The 15,391-nt window shown below is 38.2% G+C and overlaps 1 pseudogene; it reads left to right on the top strand.

The window, feature by feature from the left end:
- Positions 1-337: 337 nt before the first annotated feature.
- Positions 338-15,200, top strand: LOC108896350 (septin-7-like; annotated as a pseudogene).
- The last annotated feature ends 191 nt before the right edge of the window (positions 15,201-15,391 follow it).

Here is a 15,391-nt window from a genome sequence, read left to right as displayed (position 1 = left end):
ATGATGAGGCTTCATGATGACTGTGGTGGTCTAAAATCTTCTGTCTCCTCTCCTCCCTTCCCATGATCCTCTGATTAGATTGCTGAAATGCAGACAGGAACAGAGTTTGGGAGAATAGAACTTGTCTGTAACAAAAAAGGCCAAAGGAACCCATTTCCTGTGCTGAAAAAGTTCTGAATCTCAAAAATGTTAAGAATGTCAAACAGCAAAAGGCTACATTAGTGATGAAGCTGATAAACATCTGGACATCAGGCATGAAAAAGAGGATTAAAAACCAGTACAGCATGAAATGCTCTTGAGTTCGCTGCCTCACGGTGGCTCTGTCTTTGTCTTTCAGGTGAATCTGGGCTGGGGAAAATCAACACTGATCAACTCACTCTTTCTGACAGACTGTACTCCCTGATACCAGGTCCTTCGCACAGAATTAAAAAAACTGTACAGGTAATTTTTTTTCTTCAGGAGAAGCTCACATGTCAACACCAGTGATTTCACCACTGACACTTTTCTATATTGATTTTGTATTTACCTTTTGTTTGTTTGACTCAACTACTAAGAGCCAGAGGTTTCTTTGTTAATTGGATAGGTATGAATGAAATATGAATGAATTAAATTCACCTGACCTGGCAAGTGTCAGAGCCTGAGGCTGCTAAACTTACAGCTGTGTCCCAGCCTTTTTTTCTTTTGACAGTTCAGTTATCTACTGAATAGTTGTTTGCGAGATCTTGTTTTTGAGGCTGCTCTCCTTGTTGTTGCCACCCATGTTTTTATGTTAGGGAGTGAAACCAGTTCATCTGCTTTAAAAAAGACATAATTTGTGTGTCAAAGGCAAAATGTGTTGAAATTTCAAATTCTGCAATGTAATTAGATTGTTGTTGGTTCTACAGTTGTCACACTTCCCTACATTAACTTGTTTTGAAAGCAAGACAATAAAATCTACAACATTACACAAGTAAATAAAGGTTAATTTATAGTCTTGAGGATTTTACACATAATCTACCCTAAAAACAGGACTGAGGTATTCCTGTTATTTTGTTTATGGTATAATGATCTTCAAATGTGGATAAAACTTGATTGTCCTACAGCTAATCCTTTTACAGTGAAAAATAAATGACCTATAGCATTAACCATTTACAACCCATTTAGATGTAAACATGCTCACAAAGCAAGATGTGGTCAATTACATTTTAAAACATTTTGTGATTTTAAGGGCCCAAAACAGTTTTGGTATTTTATGAGGGAGATTTTTGTATTAGTGTTGTTGTCAATGCTCTTCATGGTTTGAAAGGAGCCGGGCTCAGTTGTACAATTGAGGCATTGTCAGCTGTCAATTAAATAGGATTAAACCACATCCACACAGTCCTGATGAAGCAGATCAGCTGAGTTTTTCATTTTTTAACTTTTATTAAACAATAAGCAAGGATACTTGCTCCTAATATTAACTTGGATTGATACATATTTCAGGGTTTTCCCTACCATTATTACACTTAAACACATCACATCATAACTATTTTTGTGTAGCTGAATCAAATGAATGGAAAACTTAATTCTATTTGAACTACAGTTTACTACAGTTTTATAGTGCTGCAAGCCAATCCCAGTTTACACGGGGTGAATGGCGGGTACACCCTGGACAGATCACTAGTCCATCACAGGGCCAACACATATAGACACAAACAACAACTCACATTCACACCCATGGGCAATTTAGAGTCACCAGTCAACCTGCATGTGTTTGGACTGTGGGAGGAAGCCAGAGTACTTGGATAGAACCCACACAGGAACAGGGAGAACATGTAAACTCCACTTAGAAAAGCCCCAAGCAAACCGGGGAACTTTCTTGCTGTGAGGCAGTGGTGCTAACCACTGAACCACTGTGCCGCCCGTTATGGGCTGTTTGTAACCTTCCTGTAACCAACCTGTAACCTTCAAGTCTTTCTGTAGTGACTTTTTCAGAGTTGGCCAGCATAAAACTGTTGTCTCACATTGGTTCAGTTTAACCTGCAGAACTTTCTGAGTGCTGCTGTTGACATGTTCTGCTGCCACTGAAGTGACAAGTGAAACTGAGTTCTTAGTGTCTCCTGACATCTTTACTGCAGAAATGAAACTGGAATGAAAACGCCAAGAATATCTATAACAAATGATGAGCTCTAAAAAACTGAGATGTGTTCTTGGCTGATAGGAGTGGAACCTGACGTGGTCTTCTGTTTGCCCAACTCTATGTTGGACGTGTCGTACATCCTGAGAAGATTTTCACCCTATTAAAAAGAGTGGTTAAACTGATGTTTTTTGCTTTTCTCACCATTCTGAGCAAACGTATTCTGAGTAACGTGCGTGAAAATCCCACAACAGTAGTTTCAGAAATAATCAAACCAACCATGCTCAGTGGGTATATATCCCTGCAGTGTCATTTTGAAAGGAGACTGTGAAAGATGACTTTGTGGAGTTCATACAAGGAATCTTGCATAACCATATGTTAGAAGAAGGAAGTAAGTATGTGTACCATGTAAGTGGTGTTTAATTCAACAACATTGTCCTGAATCTCCTTGTCAGGTTTAGAGAGGAACCTGTTGTTGTAACTTCCGATATTTAGCAAATGTATTATTGTTTCTCTGTAAATGAAGAAAAGAGGGATGTACTTGCAGAGGGATGTTTCTTGTCGTACAGAAGTAACATAAAATACAATGAGTGGTGGATTACCATATGTGTGTCCATGTTTGGTGACTGCCTGTCCCCGGCTGTTGGAATCTCTGGACTACAGAGATCAGCCTGAATCTGAGAGAAAGACTTCAGCAGTGGAGGAACAAAAAAATCTATACTGAACTCATTTTCCCAGAACCCTTGCATTTTCACACCAAAGTGCAAAACCTGCCTATATAGGCACAATATTTCAACCACTGGCTGTGAGTGGCCTGTCACCAGATGACACTATCCAACCAATAAAACTGGTAGACAGACTTAAACCGGCCTCTCTGTGTCTGCCCACAGCTCACTAAGAGGTCTTCATCACTGCACTCCTGAAGGAGGTTTCCTTCCTTTTCTTTTCAGACGCCATTTGGCAACAGTAGAGTAAGATCAACTTAGCTTTGTCACTTGAGTAGATTTTAAGAACAACTGGTTTTATATTTTTCACATTTTTTACTGCAAGACAATAGTGAATTGTATTTTTTTGTTTGTTTGTTTGTTTTGTTTTTTGTTTGTTTTTTTTTGGAAGGGAAAAAAGTGACCAGTTTCCCTCTCCTCTGTTCTTCCTCAAGTCAACAAACTCAATTGCAGTGCCTGGAAGAGTAAAACGGTAAAGTCTCTTTTTGGACACGAGTGTAAGACAAAGGACCAGCCCACACTGCCATCTGGACAAGACCGCATTGACTGTAAATCACACACAGGGGTGACTCCCTTAGTGAGGTTTGATATCTGGGTAGGTTTAGTTTAGACAGTGCCCCCCAGCGACCCCACAACCCCACCAGAAATGACATTTTAGAAAAAATTAAGAACACTAAATATTTTGTGTGTGTCTTAGCCCCTCTGTGTGCACACACACAGAGTGGAGTTATGTTAAGTGCACTAAAAGCTCCTACAAGTGACAAGTGTCTGCAAAATCATAGATAGGACAGATGTCGCCTTAAAGTCAGACCAAAATATCAGCATTTTTTTAAACGCGCACAGTCTGGTGACGGTGGCTCTTCAGCTGCTGACAGGGAAGCTGACTCTGGCAGCTAGCTGCTCTGCTGTCTGTCTGGTTGCATGTATGTCTGTGTGACTGAAAGTGACTCAGACCCATTACTCCTTTGATTCAGACACCAAGTGACACAGCATGATAACATTTTTGTTGGTTATGTGGCCTACTACTCTAAGGTGATCAGCCTTGTGTTGCGACATAATCGTGACATCAGCCCTAAAAGGGTCTTTAGAGTGCTCTTAACACATATGCACACATTCACACACTGATGGTATGCCATATTTTTCTCAAGTACTTTGGCACACTGGAGGAGCTGGGGATCAAACCCTGATCTTCTTTGATTAGTTAAACTTTCAACAAAGAAATATCTCTGAAATATCTTTGAGTGTGGGTCAGAGATGCCTTTGACAACAGCTCTCCACATTAAATCTGGCATCAAAGTTGCAGGTGCAACTGTGCCAAGAATAAAGTTGCTGCCAGGAGTGATACTGTATGTCTGAGGCATGTGGTATATGCCTTGTGTCTTGAGTCTTTGAGGTCATTTGCAATGATGGCGCAGGAGATACAGGTTTGGCAGTTCTTTCAAATAGAGCTCACAGCTGCATAGTTTTACATGAACTTCCTTTTGAAGAGGGAAAGATGATACTGTTGGTGTGAGAGCGTTCCAACAGGCTTTCCTGTCCTCTGCCTTTAGTAGGGAAGTGGTAAGTTTGGGTTAGTACAATAGATCAGCTGCAGGTGTATTCCCTACACCAGTTCCTTGTGATCTACTACTTTGCTCTAAATCTCTTCTAATCCCTGGCAACACACTGAGGTACTCTATTTGCCCTCGATCTACTGCTCCTTCCAGTTTATTAACCTGCTTGTTGCAGCTCCTCAGCTGTTCTTAAAGGGTCCTAGAAGACCGAATGTCTGAGGATTCCTCAAGGTTTTCAATCCCAGGGGAAAATGTATTCTTGTATGCTGAAATGAATGCTTGAAATTAATTGTACTGTATGTGAATATGTGTTTCTTGCAAGGACAAAGACACATAACATTTTTGCCTGTTCAGGAGCCACAGACTATTAGATTTCAAATAATCATGGACACTTTTTTCCCTAGTCATGTGACTGTGATGAAACCCAGAGGAATGCTGTGTGTAATGGAATCATGTTCATTTTGAAAAAGCAGTGGAAGATGACCAGGCAGGTTGACAGAGTGGGTGTTAAGTGTTGAAGATGATAGACCAGAGCAGATGTTGTTCCAGGTTAAAAAGGCTTGGTTAGGCTGGAGAGCACACAAGGACAGGAACTTGGTGACTAGCCAGCAAACTGCCATGTGCACTGAGCTCAGTTTTATCTTGCCAATGCAGAGACATGACTTGCTTTTTACATCAGACACTTGCTCCTAAGGGTAGGCAATACAAGTATACACAAGACTATACACAAGAAAATTGTAAGCCATCACAGATTTTGTCATCCCATTACCATAATATCCTTTTGACTGCCCCCTTTACGCACCGTATTTGGCGTTAAGAAGACGGTCTTTGTATGTTTTCACAGAACCACACAAAGGTGGCATAATGTGGCCGCTAATGTGACATAATGTGACATTATGCCAGAATCGCAGAATGAGAGACGTGTAACAAAGCAGACTCTACGTAGGCCTGCGTCTGTCCCGCTGTGCCAGCTCCCACTTTTATACAAATGTTGATCTGGCTTTGTGACTACGAGGGCTGCCCCCTAAATCTCGAAATTCAATACATCAGCCAGGAAGTCCCTGATTTGACTCAGAATGTAAGTGGACTTGTAGTGTTTGTCTGATAACTGCTGTGTAGACCTGGTTTAATCTCACTCAGTCTGTGAAATCTCCAGATGTCTCATATGAGCAAATGGCAGACATGGTCTGCTTCACATCTGCTGATTAAATCAAAGTTCATCTGCTGATCACAAGTTCTGCTTCAACCCCATGCTGATCAGAGCCCAGCCAGTCTGACTTTTCTGATGTGGCAGTAAAATAGTTTGGCTGGCTGTGATGAATTGGTTTGTAAAGCTGTTTTAGTTCTGGTCTGTCAGTGTATTTTCCACAAGTAGACAAAGCTTGTAAAGAAGTAGTCAGTGTGGGTCAGTGCTTATGCTTCCTTAGGAAAGGCGTTTGATATTTCATGACATTTTGTTTCAGTTTGATATTATTTCAAAACATCTTCAACAACTTAATAGTTATTGATTATGTTAACTGTTAATCAACAAAAACATGTACCTTGAATAGTTTTTACTTCAAAAAGAATATTCCTCCTGAAAGACTCCCCACACTGGAACTTCAGTGTCCCACACCCTGTGAGATACTCAACTCACGTGCACATAAACCATCTTTGTCTTGGTGTTACACTAGAAACCAGGGCCAAATTTATTACACATAAATGTATAAATGTGTGTGCAATGCATATATAGCTTCATTGTCAAACACAGTATGGGAACTTTGAGCCACAGGCTTGGAAACAGTAATTATTTCCAAGTTTCCTGACCGATTTCTGTCAACATTCCTTGTCTTTGCAGGTGGAACAGTCGAAGGTTCTGGTAAAGGAAGGTGGAGTCCAGCTGTTGCTCACTATCGTTGACACCCCTGGCTTTGGTGACGCTGTTGACAACAGTAACTGGTGAGCTCAGCCGTCTGTCACTGGTTAATGTAAGTTACGCACACTTACTGTAACACTGTACATGAAATTGATGTGAATTATGTATTTCTCAGCTGGCAGCCAGTCATTGATTACATCGACAGTAAGTTTGAGGATTACCTCAATGCAGAGTCACGGGTCAACAGGCGGCAGATGCCAGACAACAGAGTGCATTGCTGCCTGTACTTCATTGCCCCGTCTGGACATGGGTAGGTACTACAGATTCTACTTACCATGGAGTTCTGAAAGGTCATGCAATTTTTAAAGTGTATTTTAAATCAGGAATTTCATAAACCTACCACTTTATTAGAATATAATAATGTATGATGTATGTTAAGGCTTCCTTCACATACTCATAGCATCAGATAGTATATACCTGACTTAGAATAGAGGCCTTGTAAGTGTTTGGTTTAGAATAAACAAAAATGCACAAAATATCTTTTATTGATCAATTAATCATTTACTTCATCACAATACCCCAGAAGCAAACTGAGAATCTTTGTATTTTGTTCTACCAACCATCCAAAACACGAAAAGAACTTATGTTTTGCTTTAAGCAAAAAGATGGTTGCCAATAAGTAGTCTGCTGGTTGACCAGTGTAGTCAGTAAATGAAGGTCCTGACATTAATAAACTCATCAATTACTAGGGGTGTAATAATACATCGATCTACATGGATACATCGATTCAACGATCAACAATTGCATAGCATTGATCCAAAATGAAAACATCAACAGACATCATACATGCTGTTAAATCAGCAGATGATATAGTCTCAAATCGATGACTGGCGTTGTCCACTGAATCAATATAATATCGTGATGAAACTTGTGATTTACAGCCCTTTTAATTACCAGCCTACAGAGCCCTGTCCAGTCCCTTTACTTACAAAGAATATAAAAACAGCAGAAGTTGACCAAAGTATTGTTCAGCTTTCAAAGCAGTTGAAGAACAAGAAGCACAGATATACACATACTGGGACACACAGAGTTATGCAGGGTCAAATGCCAAAGCAAGAGGAAACACAGTGTTTTGGATGTTGTTGGAGGAAAGTTGAGCTGACAGCTTGATTTTCTTTTAAAAGCTTAAACCATAATCAAATATGAAACCAAGATGTTTGGCAGTGTGTTCAATATATTCAGCCAACTTGTTAATGTTTTTTTTTGGATACAATGGTAGATAAGATCTTGAGATCTGATAATAATTTGAGACCTGCCTTTGTTCATTTGGAAGAAGTTACTGGGCACCTAGTCTCTGATCATAAAGGCAGTCCTTACAAGTCTTTGAATCACCCTGGTTATTTGTTTTTGGCAGTAAAGAGTCATTGTCATACCAGTGAAGTATTTATGAATGATTAATCCAAAACAGGCAGTTGGCCAATGGTCTTACACTCTAACCACCCACCGGTTACCAAACTCCACAGTCCATAATTGTTTGTCACACTGTCTTCATTTGGTGTCATGTGTCATATGTGCTGCTCTATGGAGCTAGAACAGTGACATTAAAATTTTGACACTGAAAATAAAATTTGGCATTGAAAAGCAAAACCAGAACTGAAAAAGAAAACATTAGCATTGAAATATTTGTATCGGAAAAAGTTGTATTGGCACTGAAAAAAAAGTTTCACTGAAAAAATAAGACACAGACATAAAAAAAATTACAATCCTACAATATTGTTATCCAACTTTATTATGTATTATTATGATGTGTTGTTCAATGACAATCTGCTGATTTTTTTCATCACGTCTGTCTACTTTCAGTGACAGTTTTTCTTTCTACAGTGTCAGTATTTTTTCAATGTCAGTGGTTTTCAGTTTCAACTTTTCTGTCCCTGTTTTAGCATAGAGGGGAAGGGCAAGGAGTGCCCCTCCTCTTACGGCCTCCCTTCATCAATAAATACTACATAACAGAAGTCACTGAAAGTAGACAGACATGATGAAAAATCTGCAGATTGTCATTGAAAAACACCATTATAAATGATAAAGTATCAGTATTGTAAGATTGAAATATTTTGATGTCTGTGTCTTATTTTTCAGTGAAACTTGTTTCAGTGAATACAACTTTTTTCCAATGAAATATTTTCAGTGCCAATGTTTTCGTTCTCAGTTCTGGTTTTGTTTTCAATTCCAAATGTTATTTTCAGTGTCAAAATTGTAATGTCAACTGTTCTAGCTCCATACTGCTCCAGTTTTCCATTTTGTGCAACTGCAGAACTGAACAGACCAAACTGTCTGAACAAAACTTAACTCACCCACCAAATTGAATACAAACATATACCATATACAGTATAAAAGAGCTAGCTATCAGATGTTTCACTCTATAGAAGTGAACTAAATGTACATGTTACAAGTAGAAACTAATGTATCATACCTACTAAATAACTAACTACAAGAATGAAACAAAAACTATGTGCCATTATTTCTGTTTACTGATGTGCAATATGGATGTGATATAAATAAGGAGAAAATTAGCCAGTAAGTGTAACTGAGTAGAGTAGTGCTGAGTGGACTTTACCTTCCCAACGCAGACATTTGTTCACAGCTCACCGGTTGATTACACGTTAAGATTAAATAATAATAATAATCATGAATGTGGAAACAGCCAAGAACAACCTTTAACTCTCTTTTTTAATTAAGGCCAAAATATGTTATCTGACCACATACACAGCTCAGAGATTGAATACACTTTTTCCAATTAACCTCTTGAAACAATGCTCATACCAAAAAAAATCATATTACAAAAACAGCATGATTAGAAATCTTCATTCGAGACAGACAGCATTTAAGCTCCCAGATAATGAATATAGATAATAATAATAAAAAACATAAGTGGTGTTAATCTAAAAATGAAACTCAAACTTATGTCCCGCTAAGTTATTAAAGATATGTTGAGGGAGAACTGGGTAGCTAGAGACCACAATGATCAGTTTTTCTTCCATTTTTTACATCAGAGCCATTCACTGACACTCTGACCTTTAAACTGTCTTTCCTCTACGTTTGTCCCCAGACTGAAACCCTCGATATTGAATTCATGAAACGGTTACATGAAAAAGTCAACGTCATCCCCTAATCGCCAAAGCGGACACAATGACCCCTGAGGAATGTCAACAGTTCAAGAAACAGGTGTGTCAAATGCAATTTTTTCAGTGTTATTGTTAATACTCTGTTTATGTAGCTAGATTATTCAGTGATAGGTTTCCTTTTAGTGAATATCACAACGCACTATTGTGTTTCTTTGTTGTAAAATCTAAAATTTCTGAGTTCATCAGCAGGTCTTAAAAATGAGTCTTTGTCTTTCAGTCATCATTTGTTTCCTGTAATGTTTGTGGGTAAAATATTCATGATACACAGTGGGCTCCAAAAGCCTGAGAGCTTTCTCACACGATGATGTGAGAGGATAAGGTCAGTGATTATTGTATTTTTTACTGTCTGTAAATCCAATGCAAAGACCAAACCAACAATGAGCTTGTCCTAACAGCAAGTATTGTGTATTGTCTGCCCAAAACCTGATCGTTAAAAAAGCTGTCACTGAGAAAAGATTGATATGAAGAAAAACATGACATTGACAAACACATCGTACTGCAAAAAAATATTAAAATGTTAAACTGTTTCAAAAAAAACTTGCAACTTTTTCCAATACAAGTATTTCAATGCCAATGTTTCCTTTTTTAGTTAAAATTTTGTTTTCACTGTCAAAATGTTACTGCCACTGTCCTGGCCCCATATAAACTGCAGTGCCCATATTTTTCATAACAGTGTAGCTCACTGGTGTTTTTTCTTTTTTCTTTTTTTTTTGACCGTAATGGAGCTCTATGGCACAGAGGAATGAGCTAAATCCGGTTTTAGACAATACTTGTCAATAGGATAAATTCATTATTTCAGTGATGGGATCCTTTACTGAAATAAATGTACCACACAATAACACAAAAACTAACCAGTCAAGGCAGTGGTATTGCAGCAGCTCCTGTGTTCTACTCAATGGAGGCTGGTGTTGATATAACAACAATGTCTGATGAAACAAGAAGGATCTTTACTCTTTAATAAAAAGCTCTATCTGTAGGAATCCTGCCTATAATGTTGTCAGACACTTACAATAACAATCTGAGCCTTTCACTGTCAGTTTGAAGTAGGGTTGTAAAGGGAAGGAAAATTTCCAGTAAATTTTTGTGAACTTTCCAGCTGAGGAATTTTGCAAATATGCTATTGGGCTTTAAAAATATTCCGCAGCTGATGCTGGATAAATGAAAAAAAAAAAAAAAACAGACTAGATGAACAGATGAACTTTCATCAGTCAGCTACTAAATCAAACTCTAACCTACAGCCTATGAACAGAAAACTGGCAGAAGGTAGAAGAACAGCATCACAGTTGAGCTAGCAGCATGATAGCTAGCCTCTTAAATTGTCATAGAAATAATGTTTCAATGAGCTTAGATTTAGCATGTTTGATTTAGGAGCTAGCTAGGTACTGTATAAACACTATTTTCTTCTGGTTAACCTTTAATCCCACAGATCAAATAGTTTGACTCCAGTAATATGATCCAAACTGACTTGGCTTGAATGTTGTGGGCTCAGATGGAGTAGTGTGGCTTCAGTAGTCCTGCTGTAGTGAGGAGAAAATGATCTGTGCATGACAGTGAAAGCGAAATTCAACTGAATTTAACACTACACACGTAACATTAACTGAAACTACATTTAACATTTAAAAAACATGGGAAAATAAGAAATGCCCAACTTTGTGTTTGTGACCATTATTTATTTAAATAATTAATAAATAGTAACTTGTTAATTATTTGTTTATTATTATTATTATTATTAATTATTTATAAACCTGATAAATGGAATTCAGGAAATGTCAGCAGTTTTGGACTGATATTAATGTTTGTGCTGTTTGCTTTGTCACAGTGTTGTACTGATGCACAGGTACTACATCAATACAGTGTGTTGTGTTGCCTGTTCACGTCATCCTATTACAGTGTTGGAATGTTTGTTTGTGTGGGCACTGAATAAATATGTGGGTTCCTCCCCTGTATGTGTCAGCTACCCTCCAGTGCATCTATTGATGTTTATGGAGCTGTTCCACATACAGCTCTCTACCATACAGTACCTCCCAGCAATATTTTTTTCCCTGCCTCTCTCTTTGTCCTTTCTGCTGTGCACAGATCATGAAAGAAATCCAGGAGCACAAAATCAAAATCTACGATTTCCCAGAGACAGATGACGAGGAGGAGATGAGGATGGTTAGGAAAATCAAGGTCTGTTCTTCCAACACATTTCACCATCAAACTTAAAATAAACAGTTTAAATTTTTTGTTCACTTGACACTTGACAGTTGTATATACAAATATTGATCCAGTTTAGTACTTTATTCAGAGTCAGAATCTTTAAAAGTTCACATCTACAGTGTCTTTTGATTTACAGTATGTATTTTATCCCACTTGTGGAAATGTACATGTTACAGCAGCAAGAGACAAGAGTGACAAAAATAGAAAAAGAAAAGATAAAAATATAAGAAAGGCACAGAAAGGTAAAAAAATTAAAGTGCAGCAATCAGCATTAAAAGTCTCAGCCAAAAATAAACAGAAATGTGCAGTTTGTAATATAGGAAAATGGTGATAATCATTGAGGTAGATGAAAATATGTGCAAATAAAGTGACCAGGAAGTGGAGTCCAGAGTGCAGGTTTATTGTTGGGTCAGTCTGTGTTGTACAGTCTGATGGCTGTTGGGATCAATGATCTGTGGTAGTGCTCCTTCTTGCACCATGGATGCAGCAGTCTGTTACTGAAGGAGTTACTCAGGTCTCTCATGCAGTGGGTGGGAGGGGTTGTCCATGATAGACATACTGTATATGTTAGCACTCAGCTGCAGCCCACAGTGCATCTTTAGCTGTTAGGTGTGAGCTATGCAAACAGTTGTATCCCCTTCCTTCTCTCTGCAGGATCGTTTACCTCTGGCTGTAGTCGGCAGTAACACCATCATCGAGGTCAATGGGAAACATGTGCGCGGGAGGCAGTACCCATGGGGTGTAGCAGAAGGTGAGAGATTGAAGGTCAACTCAGAGGATTATTCTCTGTGCTTCAGATCTGTTGTGCTGAAAGGTGTGAAACTCTGGAGCAGATTCTGTAAATCATCCTTCCCTGAGTAGGGTTAGGGTTAGCATGAGAAACAGCATGATGCTGCCTCCACTGTGCAAGAGATGGTATTATCCAGGTGGTGGTGGTCACCAGACACAGTGTTTGGAGTTCTGCCCAAAGAGGGACCAAAGAATCTTTTTCTCATCCTCTCAGAGTCCTCTAAATGTCATTTAGCATATTTCAGGTGGGTGGCTGTCATTGTGGCTTCTGTCTAACCACTTGTAAATAAGAAAAAATACATATACAATACAAAAAAATACAACAGGTTCTCACTTTGTTAGTCTGGATTATTCAGTATAAATTGATGGGAAATTGAAAAATCAGCAAAAAAGTTAAGTGGTGTGAATATTTTCTGAAGATACATCATATGACTTTCCCTGATTCCATGCTATTTCACTGATCAGTGTAAACATTACAGTGTTATAGTAGTATACAATTTTATAATAATCCAACAAAACAGCTTTGCACATGATTTATGAGGAGCATGTGGTAGGCCTCAATGATACACAACATATGTTTTTCTGAGAGGCACTGAATTCTAACAAAACTGAATACAAGAAGATCATAAGATTATTCCACAGGGTGGATGAATGGTGAGGACACTGGGTGACTGTGGTGGAGGTTTATACTGTAACAAGAAGTTGGAGACAGTGAGGGTAACATTCCAGATCTTGTAGATTCTGTTGTTTCCTCTTCAGTACAGCACAGCCTGGTGGCTGACTTGTAGAAGTGCTACTACGAAACTGGTTTGCTGCCAGTGTTTGACGTCCTTGGGCAGTGAGCTTGCAATACCAAAAATGTTTTTGGATCCATGTCAGCATAAATATAGAGAGGCAGTGGGAGAGAGAGAGACGGCCCAGAAACCTCAGAGGACTGGAGAATAGAAAAAGCAGCAAATGATTCTACCTGGGGTATCTGTTACTACAATCACCCACAGAAGAGTAACGTTCTTAAACAAATTTATTTTATCAAAGGATTGGAGGAAAAGAAGAAGGGTAAAAAAGGATTTCTCTTTGGAGTGTGTTATCAGACTGGTCAAAAATACCACCAAATAACCCAGGGAGTTAAATAATAATTCCTTTTGTCAGTGTTGGGGCTCCATACTTTGATTTGTCCTAACAGAGCAAAAGACACATGTGCCATGCATGTTTAACCTTTTAAGTATACTGCCATATCTTAAATGTTTTTTTCTCACTATGATGCACCACCCTCTGTTTTTTGCATTTGGGTTTAATTTTTTTTGCTCTGGCTGTTGGTTTTATTGGTTTTGAAAGACAAGCAGCCAGATGATCATACAGGTAAACAAATGCCCAGGTCAGTCAAACTTATTATTCAAACTGTCTCCCATGCTTACAATAGATGTGAGCACACAGTTTTCCTGTGCAGTGAGAGGTATTCACAGTGTAGGCACTCTTATTTTACGTTTTACCTTCAAATAAAGTGGTTTAGATAATGTGGCTAAAAGTTTTCTCATCATCATATGACTGCTTATGTTTGTGACCTCGTTACCTGTTTGTTCAGATTTTAAATTTTCAAACTTCAGAGAGCTTATAAACAAAAACTGAGTTTTAAACTCAAAGTTTTCTTTAGTTAGTGTGTCGATATGATGAAATTGTTAGCTGCATTGTTAAACGTAATTTACTGTGTCGTCTGTTTTTCTTGCTAAACTCATAATCCATACAGGGGTCAATGATTAGCACTATGGTTGTGTGTGACAATGTTAAAGTCATTCCATACTAAAATTATATCTTAACTTTGCTCTGTTTGTGTCTTCCTACAGTGGAAAATGGAGAGCACTGTGATTTTACAATACTCCGGAACATGCTCATTAGGTGAGCAAAAATACATAATAAATGCTAATGAAACTATCAAAAGTCATTTAATATGACAGTTTTAGATCTTTATTTTTATTGTATTTTGTATTTATTGTATTTTTTTTAAAGATTTTAATATTGTAAGAAAATGTTTGGTGAATAACGTGTACAATTGTGCAGCAGTTGTGAAAATGCCACTAAAGCTCACTGGTTTTCCATACAATGACTGGACAGATTTGTCTCCTAGTTAAAAATGTCATTGAAAATGTACAATAAAAGTAAATGTACTAAAGTTCAAGCATAAGTATTGATTTCACTCACTCAAGTGAGAGTAAATGTGGTTATTTCCTGTTGCTCTTGTTTATTCTTTTTTTTTCCAGGACCCACATGCAGGACCTGAAGGATGTGACAAACAATGTTCACTATGAAAACTACCGCAGCAAGAAACTAGCTGCAGTCACCTACAACAATGTGGACAACAACAAGAACAAGGGACAGCTCACTACGTGAGTTCATCAGCCTCAGTATACACAGTACTGTTGTGTTGATGTTTCTGAAATGCATATTTGTAGCATGAACAGATGACATAATGTTGTTATCAGAGGGACCCTACCAGCACTTCATTCACTGTATAACTGTGGATGAACTGCAGTTCAGGTCAAAGTTTGCAGCAAGTGACCCACAGATTAAAACTGGCCAGCTGTCACTAAAACAGCTCAAACCTTCTAACCCATTCCTGGCCCAAACATGCTGGCACTCAACCCACACTAACTGGCCATCAGTAATGGTTGTGTCTAATCTTAAATCTAACCTAATCCATCGGCTACAGTCATCAGTACACCACACCCTCACAAGCTAATGCATAGTTTATTGCAGCATGCTAAGTGTCTGTGCATTTGTTTGTTTTTAGACCTGAGACGGCTGACGGCATGTAAATTTCATTTCTTCATAACCTCTGCAAAGAGTGTATTTTTGCTACTCTCTCTGACCATTCCATTTTCCCTACCTTTTTTTTTTTACCTGCAACACTTTGAAATTTATACTATTTAACAATTTATTTAGATTTAGTGTCTGTTCATAAATTACATGATTTCACACAAGAGACACTCATACAATAC

This window comes from Lates calcarifer, unplaced genomic scaffold (assembly GCF_001640805.2).
Source record: "Lates calcarifer isolate ASB-BC8 unplaced genomic scaffold, TLL_Latcal_v3 _unitig_4107_quiver_2778, whole genome shotgun sequence".
NCBI classification, from domain to species: Eukaryota; Metazoa; Chordata; class Actinopteri; family Centropomidae; genus Lates; species Lates calcarifer.
This window is presented reverse-complemented; position numbering and strand designations above follow the sequence as displayed.